Genomic DNA, 25,006 nt, shown 5'->3' on the forward strand with positions numbered 1-25,006 from the left:
AGAGTACCCCCTTTTACAGAGTACAGTCAACAGGCCAGAGGAGAGTACCCCCTTTTACAGAGTACAGTCAACAGGCCAGAGGAGAGTACCCCCTTTTACAGAGTACAGTCTGGACATCTGGTCGAGTGCATCCACACCAAGCTTTAACATAAAATAAAATAGAATAGAAAAGGTTATAATTATATAGAATGATAATACTAATAGTAATAATATGAATGTAATATAATAAAAGGGGATCCTATTTGGTGTTTGGCAGATGGGAAGGCTATCTGTATATGGTAGAGATACTGTATATACCTTTGTGTGATTGTAGTCTGTCACTGTCTCCGGTTTCTTCTTCTGGTCACTGCCGGTGGCAACAGTGGGGTGCATGGTGCTGAGGAAGCTAACACTTATTTATTTAACATCTGTACACCGTGAGTGTTGCTTTACCACTCTCCATCACACCGTGAGTGTTGCTTTACCACTCTCCATCACACCGTGAGTGTTGCTTTACCACTCTCCATCACACTGTGAGTGTTGCTTTACCACTCTCCATCACACCGTGAGTGTTGCTTTACCACTCTCCATCACACCGTGAGTGTTGCTTTACCACTCTCCATCACACCGTGAGTGTTGCTAGTGTTGCTTTACCACTCTCCATCACACCGTGAGTGTTTCTTTACCACTCTCTATCACACCGTGAGTGTTGCTTTACCACTCTCTATCACACCGTGAGTGTTGCTTTACCACTCTCCATCACACCGTGAGTGTTGCTTTACCACTTTCCATCACACCGTGAGTGTTGCTTTACCACTCTCTATCACACCGTGAGTGTTGCTTTACCACTCTCCATCACACCGTGAGTGTTGCTTTACCACTCTCTATCACACCGTGAGTGTTGCTTTACCACTCTCTATCACACCGTGAGTGTTGCTTTACCACTCTCTATCACACCGTGAGTGTTGCTTTACCACTCTCCATCACACCGTGAGTGTTGCTTTACCACTCTCTATCACACCGTGAGTGTTGCTTTACCACTCTCCATCACACCGTGAGTGTTGCTTTACCACTCTCTATCACACCGTGAGTGTTGCTTTACCACTCTCTATCACACCGTGAGTGTTGCTTTACCACTCTCTATCACACCGTGAGTGTTGCTTTACCACTCTCCATCACACCGTGAGTGTTGCTTTACCACTCTCCATCACACCGTGAGTGTTGCTTTACCACTCTCCATCACACCGCGAGTGTTGCTTTACCACTCTCCATCACACCGTGAGTGTTGCTTTACCACTCTCCATCACACCGTGAGTGTTGCTTTACCACTCTCCCTCACACCGTGAGTGTTGCTATACCACTCTCCATCACACCGTGAGTGTTGCTTTACCACTCTCCATCACACCGTGAGTGTTGCTTTACCACTCTCTATCACACCGTGAGTGTTGCTTTACCACTCTCTATCACACCGTGAGTGTTGCTTTACCACTCTCTATCACACCGTGAGTGTTGCTTTACCACTCTCCATCACACCGTGAGTGTTGCTTTACCACTCTCTATCACACCGTGAGTGTTGCTTTACCACTCTCCATCACACCGTGAGTGTTGCTTTACCACTCTCTATCACACCGTGAGTGTTGCTTTACCACTCTCTATCACACCGTGAGTGTTGCTTTACCACTCTCTATCACACCGTGAGTGTTGCTTTACCACTCTCCATCACACCGTGAGTGTTGCTTTACCACTCTCCATCACACCGTGAGTGTTGCTTTACCACTCTCCATCACACCGCGAGTGTTGCTTTACCACTCTCCATCACACCGTGAGTGTTGCTTTACCACTCTCCATCACACCGTGAGTGTTGCTTTACCACTCTCCCTCACACCGTGAGTGTTGCTATACCACTCTCCATCACACCGTGAGTGTTGCTTTACCACTCTCCATCACACCGTGAGTGTTGCTTTACCACTCTCCATCACACCGTGAGTGTTGCTTTACCACTCTCCCTCACACCGTGAGTGTTGCTATACCACTCTCCATCACACCGTGAGTGTTGCTTTACCACTCTCCATCACACCGTGAGTGTTGCTTTACCACTCTCCATCACACCGTGAGTGTTGCTTTACCAGCAGCTTCTGCCTTTGTTTGTTCACTGTTCTGAGCAGGATAGTCTTCTTTACGTTCTGTTTCAGCTCAGCCCCCTCCCCACCCTGATAATCAAGTGTTTTATTGGTATCTTCCACTAGATGGCAGTAAACACCTGCTGTAACTAGACTACGACTATGTGTTCGGTTTCATACATGCAGTTTCCCAGAGGAGGAGTGCTGATCTAGGATCAGGTCCCCCTGTCCATTTAATCTGTTTCATTATGATCTAAAAGGAAAAACTGATCCCAGATCAGTACTCCTACTCTTTATGAATACTGTCACAGGTGACTCCTCAAGATGAGACTCATGATTTAAAAGTTATATTCTTCAAGAATCAATTAGTATCATTCATTGAACTGCTTTGCCATGAACATATCTGTGAGGTCTTAACTTAAAGGTACTATATATACATTATGGTCATTTAAATGGGATTGAACATTCATCCCATCAGATTGTGTAACGGATTTTAGGAGTTCAGAAAAATACTGACTGACCTCACCCTCTCTGACCTCACCCTGCTGAAACACACTCAAGTAAAGACCACATAGCTACAGTTATACGCTTGTCAGGTTTTACCCACTTTTACAGCCAATGTATGGACTGGTATCCATATGAATCAGTGGAAAATACTGACTAGTTAACCACCTCCCAATAAGGGTTCATCAAATCTATTTTATTGGTCACATACACATATTTAGCAGATGCTATGGAGGGTGTAGTAAAATGCTTGTGTTCCTTGCTCAGTGCAGTAATATCTAACAATACACAACAATACACACAGATCTAAAAAGGAAAACAATGGAATTAAGAAATATAGAAATATTAGGAGGACATCAAGCATACAGCACTAAACAGACAGACATCTCAGGACATCAACAAATCCTGGGGGGCATATCAACATTCTACATGGACTTCCTCTCCTTGTCTCCTCTCCTTGTCTCCTCTCCTTGTCTCCTCTCCTTCATCTCAACTACATGAGAGAACTGGACAGGTGAAAGCAATGTTTCCACACCTAGTACTATCTTAAGGGGCCAAGACAAATGTGCTGTAAGACGTTGGTACCCAGGTGATAATGTGTCTCTCTCCTCACTGGTTGAATGATGCCAATGGATGAACGGGCGATGGAAACGGATAATGGGGCACGTTACTTTACAATTACATTTGAATGAACTGAACGATGAGGAGGGTGAAGAGGGTGATTTTAATTTAGAACAATGGTGTAATGATGATGAAGAATTGTGGGTGTTGTGGGTGGTCCCTCTTTTTTCACGATTTTCAAGCGAAGGTCTTTTAAGGTCTTTTTAAGGGAGTATACTAGAACACTCGTTGGGTTTGGCTAGCCGAGTTCAGCGCCAGCCGAACTGAAGCATTATTCATGAGATTGATTCATGAGTTAAAACACGGGTAAGGCCACAATACAGGGTCCCATACAATCAATAAATGACTCTTGTTTTCATATCTTTTCATGGATATCTTTTCACCGATATTTATTTATGTAATTCATCCTTTACAATTGTTTACGCACTATTTATCAAGCTTTGGCACTCATGTTTACGGCAAATAATATGACCGTGAGCCTTGCAGGTTGATATAATTCTCTTTTATGTTTTACTTTGTAAAAAGAAGCTGTTACTGGACTGTATTACTTACTATAACTCTATTACTAATCAAATATATAAATACTATTTATCAAATGTATTACATTGTCATGTTTTTATTGTATGGGAAACGAAAATATGCTACATGTTTCAGTAGGCCTTTGTAGAATATTATACAACGTCTAATCCTGAAAGCTGATTGGTTATAATATAAAACATATCCTTACATTCATTTTATGTACTTCTAAATATACAACTATTCAAAATAAGTAACAAAATATTCTTAAGACATGACTGCATTCAATCAAGAAATATTTTATTTTAGATGGTATTTATTTAGATTGATAACAACCCAGTAGATGAATCTGATGCGTATGCTAAAGGAGATGCCCAACAACGTCCCCTACTTAAGTCTGAACGGTCTATAATGCAGTGCCTTCAGAAAGTATTCACACCCCTTGAATTGTTCCACATGTTGTTGTTCCACAGCCTGAATTAAAAATGGATTAAATTGAGATTTTGTGTCACTGGCCTACACACAATACTCCATAATGTCAAAGTGGAATAATGTTTTTAGAAATTAATTAAAAATGAAAAGCTGAAATGTCTTGAGTCAACAAGTATTCAACCCCTTTGTTATGGCAAGTAAGTTCAGGAGTAAAAATGTGCTTAACAAGACACATAATAAGTTCCATGGACTCACCTGTGTGCAATAATAGTGTTTAACAGGATTTCTGAATGACAACCTCATCTCTGTTGTCACACCCTGGCTCTGGGACTCTATATGTTGAGCCAGGGTGTGTTCATTCTATGTGTTTATTTCTATGTTGGTAATTCTGTTGTGGTTATTTCTATGTTGGCCAGAGTGACTCCCAATCAGAGGCAACAAGTGTCAGCTGTCGTTGGTTGTCTCTGATTGGGAGCCATATTTATACTGTCTATTTTCCCTTTGTGTTTGTGGGTTCTTGTTCCGTGTTCGGTCATTGATACCGTGGACTTCACGAGTCGTTTCTTGTTTTGTATTGTGTTTACACTTTAACTAATTAAAGTATGTTCGTTCATCACACTGCGCCTTGGTCTGTTCCCTATGACGATCGTGACAGAAGAACCCACCATGCAACGACCAAGCAGCGTGTCCAGGGGCAGCTCTTGGGCTGGACATGGGAGGAAGCGCCGGGAGAAGAGACGGTGGAGGCGCGCCGTAGAGAGGAGCAGCGGCGCCAAACGGGTCAACGTCGGACAGGCGAGAGGCAACCCCAGAACATTTTTAAGGGGGGGCACACGGCATGGACGACGGGGCTGACGGAGGCAAAAGAGGGGCGGATTCAGAAGGCCACCAGGTTACGGATACACCGCCCTGTACGTCCTGTGCGGATGCCTCACACAGAGTGGGTGAGGGTAGGCATTCAGCCAGGACGGGTTGTGGCCGCTCTTCACTCCAGGTCTCCTATCCGTCTCCACAGCCCGGTTCGGCCTGTCCCTGCTCCACGCACCAAGCCTGCGGTGTGCGTCGCCAGCCCAGTCCGGCCAGTCCCTGCTCCACGCACCAAGCCTACGGTGTGCGTCGCCAGCCCAGTCCGGCCTGTCCCTGCTCCACGCACCAAGCCTACGGTGTGCGTCGCCACCCCAGTCCGGCCTGTCCCTGCTCCACGCACCAAGCCTATGGTGTGCGTCGCCAGCCCAGTCCGGCCTGTCCCTGCTCCACGCACCAAGTCTACGGTGCGCGTCGCCAGCCCGGCCCGGCCTGTTCCTGCCACTCGCACCAAGTCTACGGTGCGCGTCGCCAGCCCGGCCCGGCCTGTTCCTGCCACTCGCACCAAGTATACGGTGCGCGTCGCCAGCCCGGCCCGGCCTGTTCCTGCCACTCGCACCAAGTATACGGTGCGCGTCGCCAGCCCGGCCCGGCCTGTTCCTGCCACTCGCACCAAGTCTACGGTGCGCGTCGCCAGCCCGGCCCGGCTTGTTCCTGCCACTCGCACCAAGTATACGGTGCGCGTCGCCAGCCCGGCCCGGCCTGTTCATGCCACTCGCACTAAGCCAGGGGTGCGAGACGTCAGCCTGGTAAGGCCCGTTCCTCCTCCACGCACCAAGCCAGGGGTGCGAGTCGTCAGCCTGGTAAGGCCCGTCCCTCCTCCACGCACCAAGCCAGGGATGCGAGTCGTCAGCCTGGTAAGGCCCGTTCCTCCTCCATGCACTAAGCCAGGGGTGCGAGTCGTCAGCCTGGTAAGGTCCGTTCCTCCTCCACGCACCAAGCCAGGGGTGCGCGTCGTCAGTCCAGCACAACCCGTGCCGGTCAAGGTACCGGTCAACTGCTCCACTATGGAGCTGAAGCTAACCGCTCCAGCTAAGTCCAGTTCAGCTCCAGCCGGCGGGGCCAGACTGGACCAGGGGCGCTATGGGGGGTGTATTGGAGGGTGGTGGTCAAGGCCGGAGCCAGAACCGCCGCCGAGGAGGTATGCCCGCCCAGCCCTCCCCTGTTTTGTTCAGGTTGAGGCGCGGTCGCAGTCCGCGCCTTTAGGGGGGGGTACTGTCACACCCTGGCTCTGGGACTCTATATGTTGAGCCAGGGTGTGTTCATTCTATGTGTTTATTTCTATGTTGGTAATTCTGTTGTGGTTATTTCTATGTTGGCTAGTGTGACTCCCAATCAGAGGCAACGAGTGTCAGCTGTCGTTGGTTGTCTCTGATTGGGAGCCATATTTATACTGTCTATTTTCCCTTTGTGTTTGTGGGTTCTTGTTCCGTGTTCGGTCATTGATACCGTGGACTTCACGAGTCGTTTCTTGTTTTGTATTGTGTTTACACTTTAACTAATTAAAGTATGTTCGTTCATCACACTGCGCCTTGGTCTGTTCCCTATGACGATCGTGACATCTGTATACCACATATAAAATTATCTGTAAGGTCCCTCAGTCGAGCAGTGAATTTCAAACACAAATTCAACCACAAAGACCAGGGAGGTTTTCCAATGCCTCGCAAAGAAGGGCACCTATTGGTAGACGGGTAAAAATAAAATAAAAAGCAGAATATTTATTTGAGCATGGTGAAGTTTTTAATTACACTTTGGATGGTGTGTCACTACGAAGATATGAAGGGCCAGTATGAAAATGTATGCACTCACTAACTGGCATAGGCTATTGATGGATTCAAGTTAATTTTCATTGATCTCAGATTCTCCGTTGTTCTGTGTCAAAATAGCCTGTCATTTCGATCATTTGTGCGGTATTGCGCTTTCAAGACAAATGGGAACTCGGGAAAAAATGAGGTAGAATCATGACATCAGTGGTCTTCAAATCAGGAAAGTCGGAGCTCTAGAAAGAGGCCAGAATTCCCAGTAGGATGACCGTTTAAAACAAATGTTTCCAGTCGGAGCTCTAGAAAGAGGCCAGAATTCCCAGTAGGATGACCGTTTAAAACAAATGTTTCCAGTTGGAGCTCTAGAAAGAGGACAGAATTCCCAGTTGGATGACCGTTTAAAACAAATGTTTCCAGTCGGAGCTCGTTTTTTCCCCATTTCCCAGTTGTCTTGAACTAATTAAAGTCGGAAGTCTGAGATTTCCCAGCTCAGAGTTTCCAGTTGTTTTGAACGTGGCATTAATAAAGATTATGCCAGAGTCTGCAGTCAAGTAAAATGACGTGGAATTGCATGAAATGCGTTTATAAAAGGCCAAATTGCTAAAACACTAAAACCCATTGGCTGAACAAAGTTCTCAGTTGCCTGGACTCATTTAGCTAATTATGCAGTCTGTTGTCAATACCTTAAACCATTTCACATGGTAAAACACAATATGCAGATCTCACTTAGACTTTTCAGCAAAACTCTAAACACGTTCTCATTCTCAAAACACATTCTGCACTCTAATGCACATGTCATCCATACTGGTAAACACAAGTGGCAACAATCAAATACAAATAGAGAACACATGTCATTGATTGAACACAACCACTCAAAATTGATTTAACCTGTTTCAAATGATGCGACACAACCAATATAAGGCAGTTCAGAGAGCAAACAGGTTGTTGAAGGTGGGAAGGAGAAAGTCTGAGAATAGATAGAAGAAACAATGTGAGAGGACGAGGACGAGTGCGTATGCCAGGTGGGCGACGAGGAGGAAGAGGAGGAGGAGGAGGGCAAGAAAGAGGAAGAGGAGGACGAAGAGGAAGAGGAAGACAAAGAGTGGAAATATCTGATGAAATTCTAGCAACAGTCATAGACCATGTTCTTGTCGATGGACTGATAATGAGGGAAGCAGGACTTAGAGTGCAACCCAATTTGAGCCGATGTTCTGTGTCCACCATAGTAAGGACATTCAGAGAAGAGAACAGGTACAGTGTTCTACTGTATTTTTGTAATTGCAAATTTACTGTACTACACTATATGCAGCTGTTTCAATAGACGTTTGTAAAGTGAATCACTGTATGTATTGTACTGCATGAACATGTTTTGTAACTGCACAACTACTTTTTGTAGAATTGCAAGGCTGCCACATGCAGGTGGAAGGACAGCTCGGGAGCAAGAGGCCGTTATAGTTGGCATGGTCCTTCAAGATAATGCAATACGACTCAGAGAAATCCAGGAACGAGTGATACAAGACAACACACACTTCCAGGGAATCGAACAGTGTGAGCATTTCCACAATTGACCGTGTCCTCCGTCGTAACAGGATGCGAATGAAACAAGTACACAGAGTACCTTTTGAGCGTAACTCACCAAGGGTGAAAGAACTGCGAGCTCAGTATGTGCAAGTAAGTGTACATTCAGAAACATTTACTGTAATCCAGATTGTCTACAGTACTAACACATACTATGTGAATGACATTACTCTTCAGTACATCCAATGTATGTGAATCAGAAGTGCATACAGTAGGCCTAATTGTACTCTACAGTATAGCACTGTCTCTGGACCACTTACAAAATCCTACATTCAGTATATTGTATTTCTACACAGACAATATTTGACTTGGAATCCTTGGACAGACCCCATGAGTTCATCTTTGTCGATGAATCAAGGCTTCAATCTAACAAAGAGGAGAAGGAGAGGCCCGAAACATGATTGGACAGCGGGCCGTTGTTGAAGTCCCTGGTCAACGAGGCGGCGATGTCACAATCTGTGTTGCTATCGGCAACCATGGCGTTCTACATCTCCATGTTACACTCGGGCCATATAACACCCGGCACCTTCTAAGATCTATTGCCAATCTAAGAGATATTTTATTTGAGCAGCAGGTTCAAGAGCAGCAGGGTCAAGAGCTAAATGAGAATCCCATTCCCACCTATGTGATAGTGTGGGACAACGTCAGTTTCCACCGAGCTGCTCAGGTAAGGGAATGGTTTAACATCAACGGGCAGTTTATGACCTTGTACCTCCCTCCATACTCGCCTTTCCTGAATCCGATTGAGGAGTTTTCCTCCACTTGGAGATGGAAAGTGTATGATAGACAACCCTACACCAGAGTAAATCTACTGCAAGCCATGGATTTAGCCTGTGGTGATACAGGTGAGGAATCATGTCAGGGCTGGATACGGCACACAAGAGGCTTCTTCCCCCGTTGCCTCAGGAGGGACAATATTGCTTGTGATGTGGACGAAGTGCTCTGGCCTGACCCAGCCCAAAGACAAGAAGAAGCACATTGATCACATGTTCACTCCTTTGATTTGTGTCCCTTTTAGTATTGTATACTGTAGTACAGTGCATTGTAGGCTGTATACTGTACAATGGACAAATTGTATGGCCCTGAACATTGTGCTTTCCATTTGTTAACAGTACTGACTGCTCAATAGATTTTGACTGGTTGCAGGTTCATATCAACAAAGAACAAGAATTACAGTATCACAGAGACAAAGGACAAGTTTGTGAGATGCAGGGTACAGTACTGTAAAAATAGGGGTACAAGGAGGAGGAAGAACAAAAAACTGAATTGCAAAGAGCAAAGCAGAGTAGTAATTTCTGATCAATTTTGAGCTACTATGATAGAACATGTTTTCGTTCATCAAAAGACAATGACGGAAAAATATGAAATTTCTTTTGAGATTAAAAATGTATTTCTCCCTGAGAACTGTATGTTTTGAACAATGTGTTTTCAATTTTTCAGTGTATTGTTTACTGACTGCTTGAGAGTCTATATCATTTTGATCACTTTGTTTATGATTTGAGAGCAGTGTTTGATTTTGAACACAGGTAAAACTGTTTTGAGGGCGAATGTTTCATTTTGCGAGAGGAGTCAGAGGTTTTGTAAATAGTGCTTGAAGATTAGGTTTTGTGTTTAATGTTTTCAGGAAATGGAGCAAGGTTTCAGAAATTGTGTTTTAGCAATTGAGAACAACTGTAATGCCAAACACCACAGACTACAATTAAAATGTACTTTCCATAAATATGACCATTTATGTCACATTAAATTAATCTATTTTTCATATATCACTTCTAAACTGACAAATAAAGATCAAATATACCTTTTACAAATACATCAGCATGTTTAATACATTAGTTTCAAGCAATAGAGCATATGCTTTGAATACTGGTCTGTAGGGCAAATATGCAGTTTTGGCCAAATTCTCATATCACTTTGCTCAATTTGTCACATCCAAGGCTTTTGTATGGCTGTTGAAATGTGCAGAACAGTAATCAGCTATGCCTGCCCCATATGTACGGCCCTCTTTGAGTTGTTGCTGGTGCTGCTTTACTTTCTTGACTGTGTCATGTGACCTGCGCCTCCCCTTGTCACACTCCATTGAAGCAGCATCAGCTCTCACAACTCCTCTCTGATTGCTTCCAGTGTCGCCAAAGTGCTGCCAATACACAATTAGTCCATCACATTTGATATAGCAGTGGCTCCCTCATTGAACGTGGCTACTGCCATACTGGCAATGAGGCTTTTGCCCAAGAAGACAGTTTTGGGGCATCACGACCATATTAGAGTTCAGACATTCATTTGCATTCTGGGTTTCTCCATGCTACATTCTTTTGAGGATGTTATCATTTGACATCCTATGATATACAGGTACCATTTTCTGTGTATCCTCTCAATTAAAGAATGTATGTCAAATGATGACTGGGTGGATCTTCACCATTTTCTAGGGCTGGTTGGTACCAGCACCAATGTACACACCTATCCCGTAGTTGGAAGTGAATCCTCTCTTGTGCCAAGAGCCATCAAAGGATCCATGAATGTCTATGATGGCATCCTCATCCTCCTTCAGCAACTCTGCTATGTCTGGGTCTATATCTGCGTATTCTAATTAGCTTTGCAGCACTCCCCATTGGCTGTTGCCCTCTCTGAATCTCTGCTACTAAAGTGGGGGGAAAAAGTACTTATTATGATGTCTGTCGACATTACAGTCATAACTGCAGGACTATGTACATATTAGCATATCAGCATGTTACCCTGTGTACATACAGTATAAGCATATCAGCATGCATTTACTTTATGTAAAGCTAATTTCTCAGTAATCACAGTTGGCTACTAAATATTATTTATCCACAGCAAGTCACCTGTCAATAATGGGCTACTCTCCCTTTTTATTGACCTGTCACTCTCCTGTCATGTCTCTGATATGAGCTGAGACTCAAGGAAGGAATCCCTAGGACTTTGTTTATTTTCTTTAGAGCTGCATAACCAAGTCCAAGTTCGTGTGCTAGAAGAACCATCCTCACATTTATATAAAATGCCACATCTCCCCTGGAGCCCTCCTGCAGCCTGGAGGAAGTGGAAACACTCCTCCTAAATGCATCACGATCACCTTCTCAGGGTGCCCATTCTATCATGACAGAATTACAGAATCCCTGGTTGGTGGGGGTCTATGGTGATTTTACATGAAGTTCTACATGAAACATGCTAACAATAACGACATTTATGCAGTTGTGTAGTTGACGGATTTGCGATAAAATGATACAAACCAAGTATTTATATACATTATTGCCGATGTAATTGTACATTTTATGAAAGTATGGAAGTTATAGTTCCAAAATATCCCAAAATCGGAACATTGACAGATGGAAGCAAAATCACAATGTTTTGCCTGTGGTGCCTGGCCTTAATATTTTACAATTGGTTTCCATTTATAATGTCCGATTATCAAATAGGCATGAACAGGGTCAGGGGAACAGCTCGACTAGTGAATGGAGGCTGCTTTCCTGCCTGTTCATTTTTAGTTTTTCAATCATATGCTGTGTATACTCTGGTTATTTCACTCCAAAAATCAAATCAAATCAAATCAAATTGTATTGGCCACATGCGCCGAATACAACAGGTGCAGACATTACAGTGAAATGCTTACTTACAGCCACTAACCAACAGTGCATTTATTTTTAATAAAAAAGTAAAATAGAACAACAACAAAAAAGTGTTGAGAAAAAAAGAGCAGAAGTAAAATAAAATAACAGTAGGGAGGCTAAATATACAGGGGGGTACCGGTGCAGAGTCAATGTGCGGGGGCACCGGCTAGTTGAGGTAGTTGAAGTAATATGTACATGTGGGTAGAGTTAAAGTGACTATGCATAAATAATTAACAGAGTAGCAGCAGCGTAAAAAGGATGGGGTGGGGGGGCAGTGCAAATAGTCCGGGTAGCCATGATTAGCTGTTCAGGAGTCTTATGGCTTGGGGGTAGAAGCTGTTGAGAAGTCTTTTGGACCTAGACTTGGCACTCCGGTACCGCTTGCCGTGCGGTAGCAGAGAGAACAGTCTATGACTAGGGTGGCTGGTCCCTTCCTCTGACACCGCCTGGTATAGAGGTCCTGGATGGCAGGAAGCTTGGCCCCAGTGATGTACTGGGCCGTACGCACTACCCTCTGGGCTAGTGGGCTCTCCAACCCTGTTCCTGCAGCTACCCAGTGCTTCATTTGGGAAACCAGTTGGAATCTGTTTTGGATCATCAATAGTAACATGTTTTCCCAAAGAAACATATTTCACTAAACTGTTGACAGCCCTTCTCTCTGCGCGCTCGAAAAATGAATGAAGGATAGAGGGGAGGAGATGGAAACGCACGGTGGTGAGATATTCTGTAGCTAAAGGTAATATGTCATCCTATTAATTATGAACATATTTGTTTTCTTCCTATTACTAGACTATATTAAAATCTAATTCTGTAAACCGGAAGGCTAACTCTGTAAGCTGCCCTGCACAATCAATGAACCAACAGCATGGCCTGGGCCTATACGTTCTCTCCCAGACTCATGGATAGGAAGTGTGGAGTGTAACATAAGGTAACCAGTCCATCCAGTATGTATAATAATACAGTCATCACTCAAAGGCCATTACTAGAATTTGTTTAATTGTGGAGTCAAGGCTAGACCAATTATGTACCGAAGACATCTTAAATCTTTTTTCTGTTTTTAATGTTTTTCTGCCGTGTGTAATATGCAGTAGGCTATGTATTGGATAATGGTTCAATCATTATTTTATCATTAGTTTTTTTGGGGCTTGGGCTCATATATAGCCTATGTGTATACATAATATACAACATCCACAACGACCATGTTTTTCACTCAGTTTCAACCTGTTGAATATCTTTCTTCAAATGGATCAATCACAGTGATATGAGTTTTAAAAGCACGATACTGTTTTGTTTGATGTGATTTTGTTTTGTTTTTGGTGTGTGTGTGTGTGAGAGAGAGAGAGAGAGAGAGAGAGAGAGAGAGAGTTTGTGTACTGTGGGATTCTTTAATCAGTTTGGCTCATTGGACAGGTCAGAGTCTATGTTTGAAGTTGTTGAGTGATTTTTGGCAATACACTGTAGATGTATGTGTTCCATGGTAGAGAGTGTTCCATGGTAGAGAGCGTCCCAGAGAAGAGAGTGTTCCAGAGTAGAGAGTGTTCCAGAGTAGAGAGTGTTACAGATTAGAGAGTGTTCCAGAGTAGAGAGTGTTTCAGAGTAGAGAGTGTTCCAGAGTAGAGAGTGTTCCAGAGTAGAGAGTGTTCCAGAGTGAGAGAGTGTTCCAGAGTAGAGAGTGTTCCAGAGTAGAGAGTGTTCCAGAGTAGAGAGTGTTCCAGAGTAGAGAGTGTTACAGATTAGAGAGTGTTCCAGGGTAGAGAGTGTTACAGATTAGAGAGTGTTTCAGAGTAGAGAGTGTTCCAGAGTAGAGAGTGTTCCAGAGTAGAGAGTGTTCCAGAGTAGAGAGTGTTCCAGAGTAGAGTGTTCCAGAGTAGAGAGTGTTCCAGAATGAGAGAGTGTTCCAGAGTAGAGAGTGTTCCAGAGTGAGAGAGTGTTCCAGAGTAGAGAGTGTTCCAGAGTGAGAGAGTGTTCCATGGTAGACAGTGTTCCAGAGCAGAGAGTGTTCCATGGTAGACAGTGTTCCAGAGTAGAGAGTGTTCCAGAGCAGAGAGTGTTCCATAGCAGAGAGTGTTCCAGAGTAGAGATTGTTCCAGAGAGAGAGAGAGTGTTCCAGAGTAGAGAGTGTTCAAGAGTAGAGATTGTTCCAGAGAGAGAGTGTGTTCCAGAGTAGAGAGTGTTCCAGAGTAGGGATTGTTCCAGAGTAGAGAGTGTTCCAGAGTAGAGAGTGTTCCAGAGTAGAGAGTGTTCCAGAGTGAGAGAGTGTTCCATGGTAGACAGTGTTCCAGAGCAGAGAGTGTTCCATGGTAGACAGTGTTCCAGAGTAGAGAGTGTTCCAGAGCAGAGAGTGTTCCATAGCAGAGAGTGTTCCAGAGTAGAGATTGTTCCAGAGTAGAGAGTGTTCCAGAGTAGAGAGTGTTCCAGAGTGAGAGAGTGTTCCATGGTAGACAGTGTTCCAGAGCAGAGAGTGTTCCATGGTAGACAGTGTTCCAGAGTAGAGAGTGTTCCAGAGCAGAGAGTGTTCCATAGCAGAGAGTGTTCCAGAGTAGAGATTGTTCCAGAGAGAGAGAGTGTTCGAGAGTAGAGAGTGTTCCAGAGTAGAGATTGTTCCAGAGAGAGAGTGTGTTCCAGAGTAGAGAGTGTTCCAGAGTAGGGATTGTTCCAGAGTAGAGAGTGTTCCAGAGTAGAGAGTGTTCCAGAGTAGAGAGTGTTCCAGAGTAGAGAGTGTTCCAGAGAGATAGTGTTCCAGAGTAGAGAGTGTTCCAGAGTAGAGAGTGTTCCAGAGCAGAGAGTGTTCCAGAGTAGACAGTGTTCCAGAGTAGAGAGTATTCCATGGTAGAGAGTGTTCCATGGTAAAGAGTGTTCCAGAGTAGAGCGTGTTCCAGAGTAGAGAGTGTTCCAGAGTAGAGAGTGTTCCAGAGTGAGAGAGTGTTCCAGAGTAGACAGTGTTCCAGAGAAGAGAATGTTCCAGAGTAGAGAGTTTTCCAGAGTAGAGAGTGTTCCAGAGTGACAGAGTGTTCCAGACTAGAGAGTGTTCCAGAGTAGAGAGTGTTCCAGAGTAGAGAGTATTCCAGAGTAGAGAGTGTTCCAGAGTAGAGAATGTTCCATGGTAGAGAGTGTTCCAGAGTAGAGAGTGTTCCAGAGTAGAGAGTGTTCCAGAGTGAGAGAGTGTTCCAGAGTAGAGAGTGTTCCAGAGTAGAGAGTGTTCCAGAGTAGAGAGTGTTCCAGACTAGAGAGTGTTCCAGAGTAGAGAGTGTTCCAGAGTGAGAGAGTGTTCCAGAGTAGAGAATGTTCCAGAGTAGAGAGTGTTCCAGAGTAGAGATTGTTCCAGAGTAGAGAGTGTTCCAGACTAGAGAGTGTTCCAGAGTAGAGCGTGTTCCAGAGTAGAGAGTGTTCCAGAGTAGAGAGTGTTCCAGAGTAGAGAATGTTCCATGGTAGAGAGTGTTCCAGAGTAGAGAGTGTTCAAGAGTAGAGAGTGTTCCAGAGTGAGAGAGTGTTCCAGAGTAGAGAGTGTTCCAGACTAGAGAGTGTTCCAGAGTAGAGAGTGTTCCAGTGTAGAGAGTGTTCCAGAGTAGAGAGTGTTCCATGGTAGAGAGTGTTCCAGACTAGAGAGTGTTCCAGAGTACAGAGTGTTCCAGAGTAGAGAGTGTTCCAGAGTAGAGAGTGTTCCAGAGTAGAGAGTGTTCCAGAGTAGAGAGTGTTCCAGACTAGAGAGTGTTCCAGAGTAGACAGTGTTTCAGAGTAGAGAGTGTTCCATGGTAGAGAGTGTTCCAGAGTAGAGAGTGTTCCAGAGTAGAGAGGGTTCCAGAGTAGAGAGTGTTCCATGGTAGAGAGTGTTCCAGAGTAGAGAGTGTTCCAGAGTAGAGAGTGTTCCAGAGTATAGAGTGTTCCAGAGTGAGATAGTGTTCCAGAGTAGAGAGTGTTCCAGACTAGAGAGTGTTCCAGAGTAGACAGTGTTCCAGAGTGAGAGAGTGTTTCAGAGTAGAGAGTGTTCCAGAGTAGAGAGTATTCCAGAGTAGAGAGTGTTCCATGGTAGAGAGTGTTCCAGACTAGAGAGTGTTCCAGAGTAGAGAGTGTTCCAGAGTAGAGAGTGTTCCAGAGTAGAGAGTGTTCCAGAGTAGAGAGTGTTCCAGAGTAGAGAGTGTTCCAGACTAGAGAGTGTTCCAGAGTAGACAGTGTTTCAGAGTAGAGAGTGTTCCATGGTAGAGAGTGTTCCAGAGTAGAGAGTGTTCCAGAGTAGAGAGTGTTCCAGAGTAGAGAATGTTCCATGGTAGAGAGTGTTCCAGAGTAGAGAGTGTTCCAGAGTAGAGAGTGTTCCAGAGTAGAGAGTGTTCCAGACTAGAGAGTGTTCCAGAGTAGACAGTGTTCCAGAGTGAGAGAGTGTTTCAGAGTAGAGAGTGTTTCAGAGTAGAGAGTGTTCCAGAGTAGAGAGTGTTCCAGAGTAGAGAGTGTTCCAGAGTAGAGAGTGTTCCAGAGTAGAGAGTGTTCCAGAGTAGAGAGTGTTCCAGAGTAGAGAGTGTTCCAGAGTGAGAGAGTGTTCCAGACTAGAGAGTGTTCCAGAGTAGAAAGTGTTCCAGAGTAGAGAGTGTTCCATGGTAGAGAGTATTCCAGGGTAGAGAGTGTTCCAGGGTAGAGAGTGTTCCAGAGTAGAGAGTGTTCCATGGTAGAGAGTGTTCCAGAGTGAGATAGTGTTCCAGAGTAGAGAGTGTTCCAGACTAGAGAGTGTTCCAGAGTAGACAGTGTTCCAGAGTGAGAGAGTGTTTCAGAGTAGAGAGTGTTCCAGAGTAGAGAGTGTTCCAGAGTAGAGAGTGTTCCAGAGTAGAGAGTGTTCCAGAGTAGAGAGTGTTCCAGAGTAGAGAGTGTTCCAGAGTAGAGAGTGTTCCAGAGTGAGAGAGTGTTCCAGACTAGAGAGTGTTCCAGAGTAGAAAGTGTTCCAGAGTAGAGAGTGTTCCATGGTAGAGAGTATTCCAGGGTAGAGAGTGTTCCAGGGTAGAGAGTGTTCCAGAGTGGAGAGTGTTCCAGAGTAGAGAGTGTTCCAGAGTAGAGAGTGTTCCAGTGTAGAGAGTGTTCCAGACTAGAGAGTGTTCCAGAGTAGAGAGTGTTCCAGAGTAGAGAGTGTTCCAGAGTAGAGAATGTTCCATGGTAGAGAGTGTTCCAGAGTAGAGAGTGTTCCAGAGTAGAGAGTGTTCCAGAGTGAGAGAGTGTTCCAGAGTAGAGATTGTTCCAGAGTAGAGAGTGTTCCAGAGTAGAGAGTGTTCCAGACTAGAGAGTGTTCCAGAGTAGAGTGTGTTCCAGAGTGAGAGAGTGTTCCAGAGAAGAGAGTGTTCCAGAGTAGAGAGTGTTCCAGAGTAGAGAGTGTTCCAGAGTAGAGAGTGTTCCAGAGTAGAGAGTGTTCCAGAGTAGACAGTGTTCCAGAGTAGACAGTGTTCCATGGTAGAGAGTGTTCCAGAGTAGAGAGTGTTCCAGAGTAGAGTGTTCCAGAGTAGAGAGTGTTCCAGACTAGAGATTGTTCCAGAGTAGAGAGTGTTCCAGAGTAGAGAGTGTTCCAGAGTAGAGAGTGTTCCATGGTAGAGAGTGTTCCAGAGTAGAGAGTGTTCCAGAGTAGAGAGTGTTCCAGAGTAGAGAGTGTTCCAGACTAGAGAGTGTTCCAGAGTAGAGAGTGTTCCAGAGTAGAGAGTGTTCCATGGTAGAGAGTGTTCCAGAGTAGAGAGTGTTCCAGAGTAGAGAGTGTTCCAGAGTAGAGAGTGTTCCAGAGTAGAGAGTGTTCCAGGGTAGACAGTGTTTCAGAGTAGAGAGTGTTCCATGGTAGAGAGTGTTCCAGAGTAGAGAGTGTTCCAGAGTAGAGAGTGTTCCAGAGTAGAGAATGTTCCATGGTAGAGAGTGTTCCAGAGTAGAGAGTGTTCCAGAGTAGAGAGTGTTCCAGAGTAGAGAGTGTTCCAGACTAGAGAGTGTTCCAGAGTAGACAGTGTTCCAGAGTGAGAGAGTGTTTCAGAGTAGAGAGTGTTTCAGAGTAGAGAGTGTTCCAGAGTAGAGAGTGTTCCAGAGTAGAGAGTGTTCCAGAGTAGAGAGTGTTCCAGAGTAGAGAGTGTTCCAGAGTAGAGAGTGTTCCAGAGTGAGAGAGTGTTCCAGACTAGAGAATGTTCCAGAGTAGAAAGTGTTCCAGAGTAGAGAGTGTTCCATGGTAGAGAGTATTCCAGGGTAGAGAGTGTTCCAGGGTAGAGAGTGTTCCAGAGTAGAGAGTGTTCCATGGTAGAGAGTGTTCCAGAGTGAGATAGTGTTCCAGAGTAGAGAATGTTCCAGACTAGAGAGTGTTCCAGAGTAGACAGTGTTCCAGAGTGAGAGAGTGTTTCAGAGTAGAGAGTGTTCCAGAGTAGAGAGTGTTCCAGAGTAGAGAGTGTTCCAGAGTAGAGAGTGTTCCAGAGTAGAGAGTGTTCCAGAGTAGAGAGTGTTCCAGAGTGAGAGAGTGTTCCAGACTAGAGAGTGTTCCAGAGTAGAAAGTGTTCCAGAGTAGAGAGTGTTCCATGGTAGAGAGTATTCCAGGGTAGAGAGTGTTCCAGGGTAGAGAGTGTTCCAGAGTGGAGAGTGTTCCAGAGTAGAGAGTGTTCCAGAGTAGAGAGTGTTCCAGTGTAGAGAGTGTTCCAGACTAGAGAGTGTTCCAGAGTAGAGAGTGTTCCAGAGTAGAGAGTGTTCCAGAGTAGAGAATGTTCCATGGTAGAGAGTGTTCCAGAGTAGAGAGTGTTCCAGAGTAGAGAGTGTTCCAGAGTGAGAGAGTGTTCCAGAGTAGAGATTGTTCCAGAGTAGAGAGTGTTCCAGAGTAGAGAGTGTTCCAGACTAGAGAGTGTTCCAGAGTAGAGTGTGTTCCAGAGTGAGAGAGTGTTCCAGAGAAGAGAGTGTTCCAGAGTAGAGAGTGTTCCAGAGTAGAGAGTGTTCCAGAGTAGAGAGTGTTCCAGAGTAGAGAGTGTTCCAGAGTAGACAGTGTTCCAGAGTAGACAGTGTTCCATGGTAGAGAGTGTTCCAGAGTAGAGAGTGTTCCAGAGTAGAGTGTTCCAGAGTAGAGAGTGTTCCAGACTAGAGATTGTTCCAGAGTAGAGAGTGTTCAAGAGTAGAGAGTGTTCCAGAGTAGAGAGTGTTCCATGGTAGAGAGTGTTCCAGAGTAGAGAGTGTTCCAGAGTAGAGAGTGTTCCAGAGTAGAGAGTGTTCCAGACTAGAGAGTGTTCCAGAGTAGAGAGTGTTCCAGAGTAGAGAGTGTTCCATGGTAGAGAGTGTTCCAGAGTAGAGAGTGTTCCAGAGTAGAGAGTGTTCCAGAGTAGAGAGTGTTCCAGAGTAGAGAGTGTTCCAGGGTAGACAGTGTTTCAGAGTAGAGAGTGTTCCATGGTAGAGAGTGTTCCAGAGTAGAGAGTGTTCCAGAGTAGAGAGTGTTCCAGAGTAGAGAGTGTTCCATGGTAGAGAGTGTTCCAGAGTAGAGAGTGTTCCAGAGTAGAGAGTGTTCCAGAGTAGAGAGTGTTCCAGAGTGAGAGAGTGTTCCAGAGTAGAGAGTGTTCCAGACTAGAGAGTGTTCCAGAGTAGACAGTGTTCCAGAGTGAGAGAGTGTTTCAGAGTAGAGAGTGTTTCAGAGTAGAGAGTGTTCCAGAGTAGAGAGTGTTCCAGAGTAGAGAGTGTTCCAGAGTAGAGAGTGTTCCAGTGTAGAGAGTGTTCCAGAGTAGAGAGTGTTCCAGAGTAGAGAGTGTTCCATGGTAGAGAGTGTTCCAGACTAGAGAGTGTTCCAGAGTACAGAGTGTTCCAGAGTAGAGAGTGTTCCAGAGTAGAGAGTGTTCCAGAGTAGAGAGTGTTCCAGAGTAGAGAGTGTTCCAGACTAGAGAGTGTTCCAGAGTAGACAGTGTTTCAGAGTAGAGAGTGTTCCATGGTAGAGAGTGTTCCAGAGTAGAGAGTGTTCCAGAGTAGAGAGGGTTCCAGAGTGAGAGAGTGTTCCAGAGTAGAGAGTGTTCCAGAGTAGAGAGTGTTCCAGAGTAGAGAGTGTTCCAGAGTAGAGAGTGTTACAGATTAGAGAGTGTTCCAGGGTAGAGAGTGTTACAGATTAGAGAGTGTTTCAGAGTAGAGAGTGTTCCAGAGTAGAGAGTGTTCCAGAGTAGAGAGTGTTCCAGAGTAGAGAGTGTTCCAGAGTAGAGTGTTCCAGAGTAGAGAGTGTTCCAGAGTGAGAGAGTGTTCCAGAGTAGAGAGTGTTCCAGAGTGAGAGAGTGTTCCATGGTAGACAGTGTTCCAGAGCAGAGAGTGTTCCATGGTAGACAGTGTTCCAGAGTAGAGAGTGTTCCAGAGCAGAGAGTGTTCCATAGCAGAGAGTGTTCCAGAGTAGAGATTGTTCCAGAGAGAGAGAGAGTGTTCCAGAGTAGAGAGTGTTCAAGAGTAGAGATTGTTCCAGAGAGAGAGTGTGTTCCAGAGTAGAGAGTGTTCCAGAGTAGGGATTGTTCCAGAGTAGAGAGTGTTCCAGAGTAGAGAGTGTTCCAGAGTAGAGAGTGTTCCAGAGTGAGAGAGTGTTCCATGGTAGACAGTGTTCCAGAGCAGAGAGTGTTCCATGGTAGACAGTGTTCCAGAGCAGAGAGTGTTCCATGGTAGACAGTGTTCCAGAGTAGAGAGTGTTCCAGAGCAGAGAGTGTTCCATAGCAGAGAGTGTTCCAGAGTAGAGATTGTTCCAGAGAGAGAGAGTGTTCCAGAGTAGAGAGTGTTCCAGAGTAGAGATTGTTCCAGAGAGAGAGTGTGTTCCAGAGTAGAGAGTGTTCCAGAGTAGGGATTGTTCCAGAGTAGAGAGTGTTCCAGAGTAGAGAGTGTTCCAGAGTAGAGAGTGTTCCAGAGAGATAGTGTTCCAGAGTAGAGAGTGTTCCAGAGTAGAGAGTGTTCCAGAGCAGAGAGTGTTCCAGAGTAGACAGTGTTCCAGAGTAGAGAGTATTCCATGGTAGAGAGTGTTCCATGGTAAAGAGTGTTCCAGAGTAGAGCGTGTTCCAGAGTAGAGAGTGTTCCAGAGTAGAGAGTGTTCCAGAGTAGAGAGTGTTCCAGAGTGAGAGAGTGTTCCAGAGTAGACAGTGTTCCAGAGAAGAGAATGTTCCAGAGTAGAGAGTTTTCCAGAGTAGAGAGTGTTCCAGAGTGAGAGAGTGTTCCAGACTAGAGAGTGTTCCAGAGTAGAGAGTGTTCCAGAGTAGAGAGTATTCCAGAGTAGAGAGTGTTCCAGAGTAGAGAATGTTCCATGGTAGAGAGTGTTCCAGAGTAGAGAGTGTTCCAGAGTAGAGAGTGTTCCAGAGTGAGAGAGTGTTCCAGAGTAGAGAGTGTTCCAGAGTAGAGAGTGTTCCAGACTAGAGAGTGTTCCAGAGTAGAGAGTGTTCCAGAGTGAGAGAGTGTTCCAGAGTAGAGAATGTTCCAGAGTAGAGAGTGTTCCAGAGTAGAGAGTGTTCCAGAGTAGAGAGTGTTCCAGACTAGAGAGTGTTCCAGAGTAGAGCGTGTTCCAGAGTAGAGAGTGTTCCAGAGTAGAGAGTGTTCCAGAGTAGAGAATGTTCCATGGTAGAGAGTGTTCCAGAGTAGAGAGTGTTCAAGAGTAGAGAGTGTTCCAGAGTGAGAGAGTGTTCCAGAGTAGAGAGTGTTCCAGACTAGAGAGTGTTCCAGAGTAGACAGTGTTTCAGAGTAGAGAGTGTTCCATGGTAGAGAGTGTTCCAGAGTAGAGAGTGTTCCAGAGTAGAGAGGGTTCCAGAGTAGAGAGTGTTCCATGGTAGAGAGTGTTCCAGAGTAGAGAGTGTTCCAGAGTAGAGAGTGTTCCAGAGTATAGAGTGTTCCAGAGTGAGATAGTGTTCCAGAGTAGAGAGTGTTCCAGACTAGAGAGTGTTCCAGAGTAGACAGTGTTCCAGAGTGAGAGAGTGTTTCAGAGTAGAGAGTGTTCCAGAGTAGAGAGTATTCCAGAGTAGAGAGTGTTCCATGGTAGAGAGTGTTCCAGACTAGAGAGTGTTCCAGAGTAGAGAGTGTTCCAGAGTAGAGAGTGTTCCAGAGTAGAGAGTGTTCCAGAGTAGAGAGTGTTCCAGAGTAGAGAGTGTTCCAGACTAGAGAGTGTTCCAGAGTAGACAGTGTTTCAGAGTAGAGAGTGTTCCATGGTAGAGAGTGTTCCAGAGTAGAGAGTGTTCCAGAGTAGAGAGTGTTCCAGAGTAGAGAATGTTCCATGGTAGAGAGTGTTCCAGAGTAGAGAGTGTTCCAGAGTAGAGAGTGTTCCAGAGTAGAGAGTGTTCCAGACTAGATAGTGTTCCAGAGTAGACAGTGTTCCAGAGTGAGAGAGTGTTTCAGAGTAGAGAGTGTTTCAGAGTAGAGAGTGTTCCAGAGTAGAGAGTGTTCCAGAGTAGAGAGTGTTCCAGAGTAGAGAGTGTTCCAGAGTAGAGAGTGTTCCAGAGTAGAGAGTGTTCCAGAGTAGAGAGTGTTCCAGAGTGAGAGAGTGTTCCAGACTAGAGAGTGTTCCAGAGTAGAAAGTGTTCCAGAGTAGAGAGTGTTCCATGGTAGAGAGTATTCCAGGGTAGAGAGTGTTCCAGGGTAGAGAGTGTTCCAGAGTAGAGAGTGTTCCATGGTAGAGAGTGTTCCGGAGTGAGATAGTGTTCCAGAGTAGAGAGTGTTCCAGACTAGAGAGTGTTCCAGAGTAGACAGTGTTCCAGAGTGAGAGAGTGTTTCAGAGTAGAGAGTGTTTCAGAGTAGAGAGTGTTCCAGAGTAGAGAGTGTTCCAGAGTAGAGAGTGTTCCAGAGTAGAGAGTGTTCCAGAGTAGAGAGTGTTCCAGAGTAGAGAGTGTTCCAGAGTGAGAGAGTGTTCCAGACTAGAGAGTGTTCCAGAGTAGAAAGTGTTCCAGAGTAGAGAGTGTTCCATGGTAGTTAGTATTCCAGGGTAGAGAGTGTTCCAGGGTAGAGAGTGTTCCAGAGTGGAGAGTGTTCCAGAGTAGAGAGTGTTCCAGAGTAGAGAGTGTTCCAGAGTAGAGAGTGTTCCAGACTAGAGAGTGTTCCAGAGTAGAGAGTGTTCCAGAGTAGAGAGTGTTCCAGAGTAGAGAATGTTCCATGGTAGAGAGTGTTCCAGAGTAGAGAGTGTTCCAGAGTAGAGAGTGTTCCAGAGTGAGAGAGTGTTCCAGAGTAGAGATTGTTCCAGAGTAGAGAGTGTTCCAGAGTAGAGAGTGTTCCAGACTAGAGAGTGTTCCAGAGTAGAGTGTGTTCCAGAGTGAGAGAATGTTCCAGAGAAGAGAGTGTTCCAGAGTAGAGAGTGTTCCAGAGTAGAGAGTGTTCCAGAGTAGAGAGTGTTCCAGAGTAGAGAGTGTTCCAGAGTAGACAGTGTTCCAGAGTAGACAGTGTTCCATGGTAGAGAGTGTTCCAGAGTAGAGAGTGTTCCAGAGTAGAGTGTTCCAGAGTAGAGAGTGTTCCAGACTAGAGATTGTTCCAGAGTAGAGAGTGTTCCAGAGTAGAGAGTGTTCCAGAGTAGAGAGTGTTCCATGGTAGAGAGTGTTCCAGAGTAGAGAGTGTTCCAGAGTAGAGAGTGTTCCAGAGTAGAGAGTGTTCCAGAGTAGAGAGTGTTCCAGACTAGAGAGTGTTCCAGAGTAGAGAGTGTTCCAGAGTAGAGAGTGTTCCATGGTAGAGAGTGTTCCAGAGTAGAGAGTGTTCCAGAGTAGAGAGTGTTCCAGAGTAGAGAGTGTTCCAGAGTAGAGAGTGTTCCAGGGTAGACAGTGTTTCAGAGTAGAGAGTGTTCCATGGTAGAGAGTGTTCCAGAGTAGAGAGTGTTCCAGAGTAGAGAGTGTTCCAGAGTAGAGAGTGTTCCATGGTAGAGAGTGTTCCAGAGTAGAGAGTGTTCCAGAGTAGAGAGTGTTCCAGAGTAGAGAGTGTTCCAGAGTGAGAGAGTGTTCCAGAGTAGAGAGTGTTCCAGACTAGAGAGTGTTCCAGAGTAGACAGTGTTCCAGAGTGAGAGAGTGTTTCAGAGTAGAGAGTGTTTCAGAGTAGAGAGTGTTCCAGAGTAGAGAGTGTTCCAGAGTAGAGAGTGTTCCAGTGTAGAGAGTGTTCCAGAGTAGAGAGTGTTCCAGAGTAGAGAGTGTTCCATGGTAGAGAGTGTTCCAGACTAGAGAGTGTTCCAGAGTACAGAGTGTTCCAGAGTAGAGAGTGTTCCAGAGTAGAGAGTGTTCCAGAGTAGAGAGTGTTCCAGAGTAGAGAGTGTTCCAGACTAGAGAGTGTTCCAGAGTAGACAGTGTTTCAGAGTAGAGAGTGTTCCATGGTAGAGAGTGTTCCAGAGTAGAGAGTGTTCCAGAGTAGAGAGGGTTCCAGAGTAGAGAGTGTTCCATGGTAGAGAGTGTTCCAGAGTAGAGAGTGTTCCAGAGTAGAGAGTGTTCCAGAGTATAGAGTGTTCCAGAGTGAGATAGTGTTCCAGAGTAGAGAGTGTTCCAGACTAGAGAGTGTTCCAGAGTAGACAGTGTTCCAGAGTGAGAGAGTGTTTCAGAGTAGAGAGTGTTCCAGAGTAGAGAGTGTTCCAGAGTAGAGAGTGTTCCATGGTAGAGAGTGTTCCAGACTAGAGAGTGTTCCAGAGTAGAGAGTGTTCCAGAGTAGAGAGTGTTCCAGAGTAGAGAGTGTTCCAGAGTAGAGAGTGTTCCAGACTAGAGAGTGTTCCAGAGTAGACAGTGTTTCAGAGTAGAGAGTGTTCCATGGTAGAGAGTGTTCCAGAGTAGAGAGTGTTCCAGAGTAGAGAGGGTTCCAGAGTAGAGAGTGTTCCATGGTAGAGAGTGTTCCAGAGTAGAGAGTGTTCCAGAGTAGAGAGTGTTCCAGAGTATAGAGTGTTCCAGAGTGAGATAGTGTTCCAGAGTAGAGAGTGTTCCAGACTAGAGAGTGTTCCAGAGTAGACAGTGTTCCAGAGTGAGAGAGTGTTTCAGAGTAGAGAGTGTTCCAGAGTAGAGAGTGTTCCAGAGTAGAGAGTGTTCCATGGTAGAGAGTGTTCCAGACTAGAGAGTGTTCCAGAGTAGAGAGTGTTCCAGAGTAG

At 45.3% G+C, this 25,006-nt stretch overlaps 1 protein-coding gene across 1 annotated transcript in view; it reads left to right on the forward strand.

The window, feature by feature from the left end:
• The window catches only part of LOC311114990 (NLR family CARD domain-containing protein 3-like), a gene marked incomplete at its 5' end in the record, with an annotated part of 126,348 nt that overhangs the window by 66,981 nt on the left and 34,361 nt on the right, over nt 1-25,006 (forward strand). The window lies entirely within an intron of this gene.

Source organism: Coregonus lavaretus (genome assembly GCF_964263955.1).
Source record: "Coregonus lavaretus genome assembly, contig: HAP1_SCAFFOLD_824, whole genome shotgun sequence".
Taxonomy (NCBI): domain Eukaryota; kingdom Metazoa; phylum Chordata; class Actinopteri; order Salmoniformes; family Salmonidae; genus Coregonus; species Coregonus lavaretus.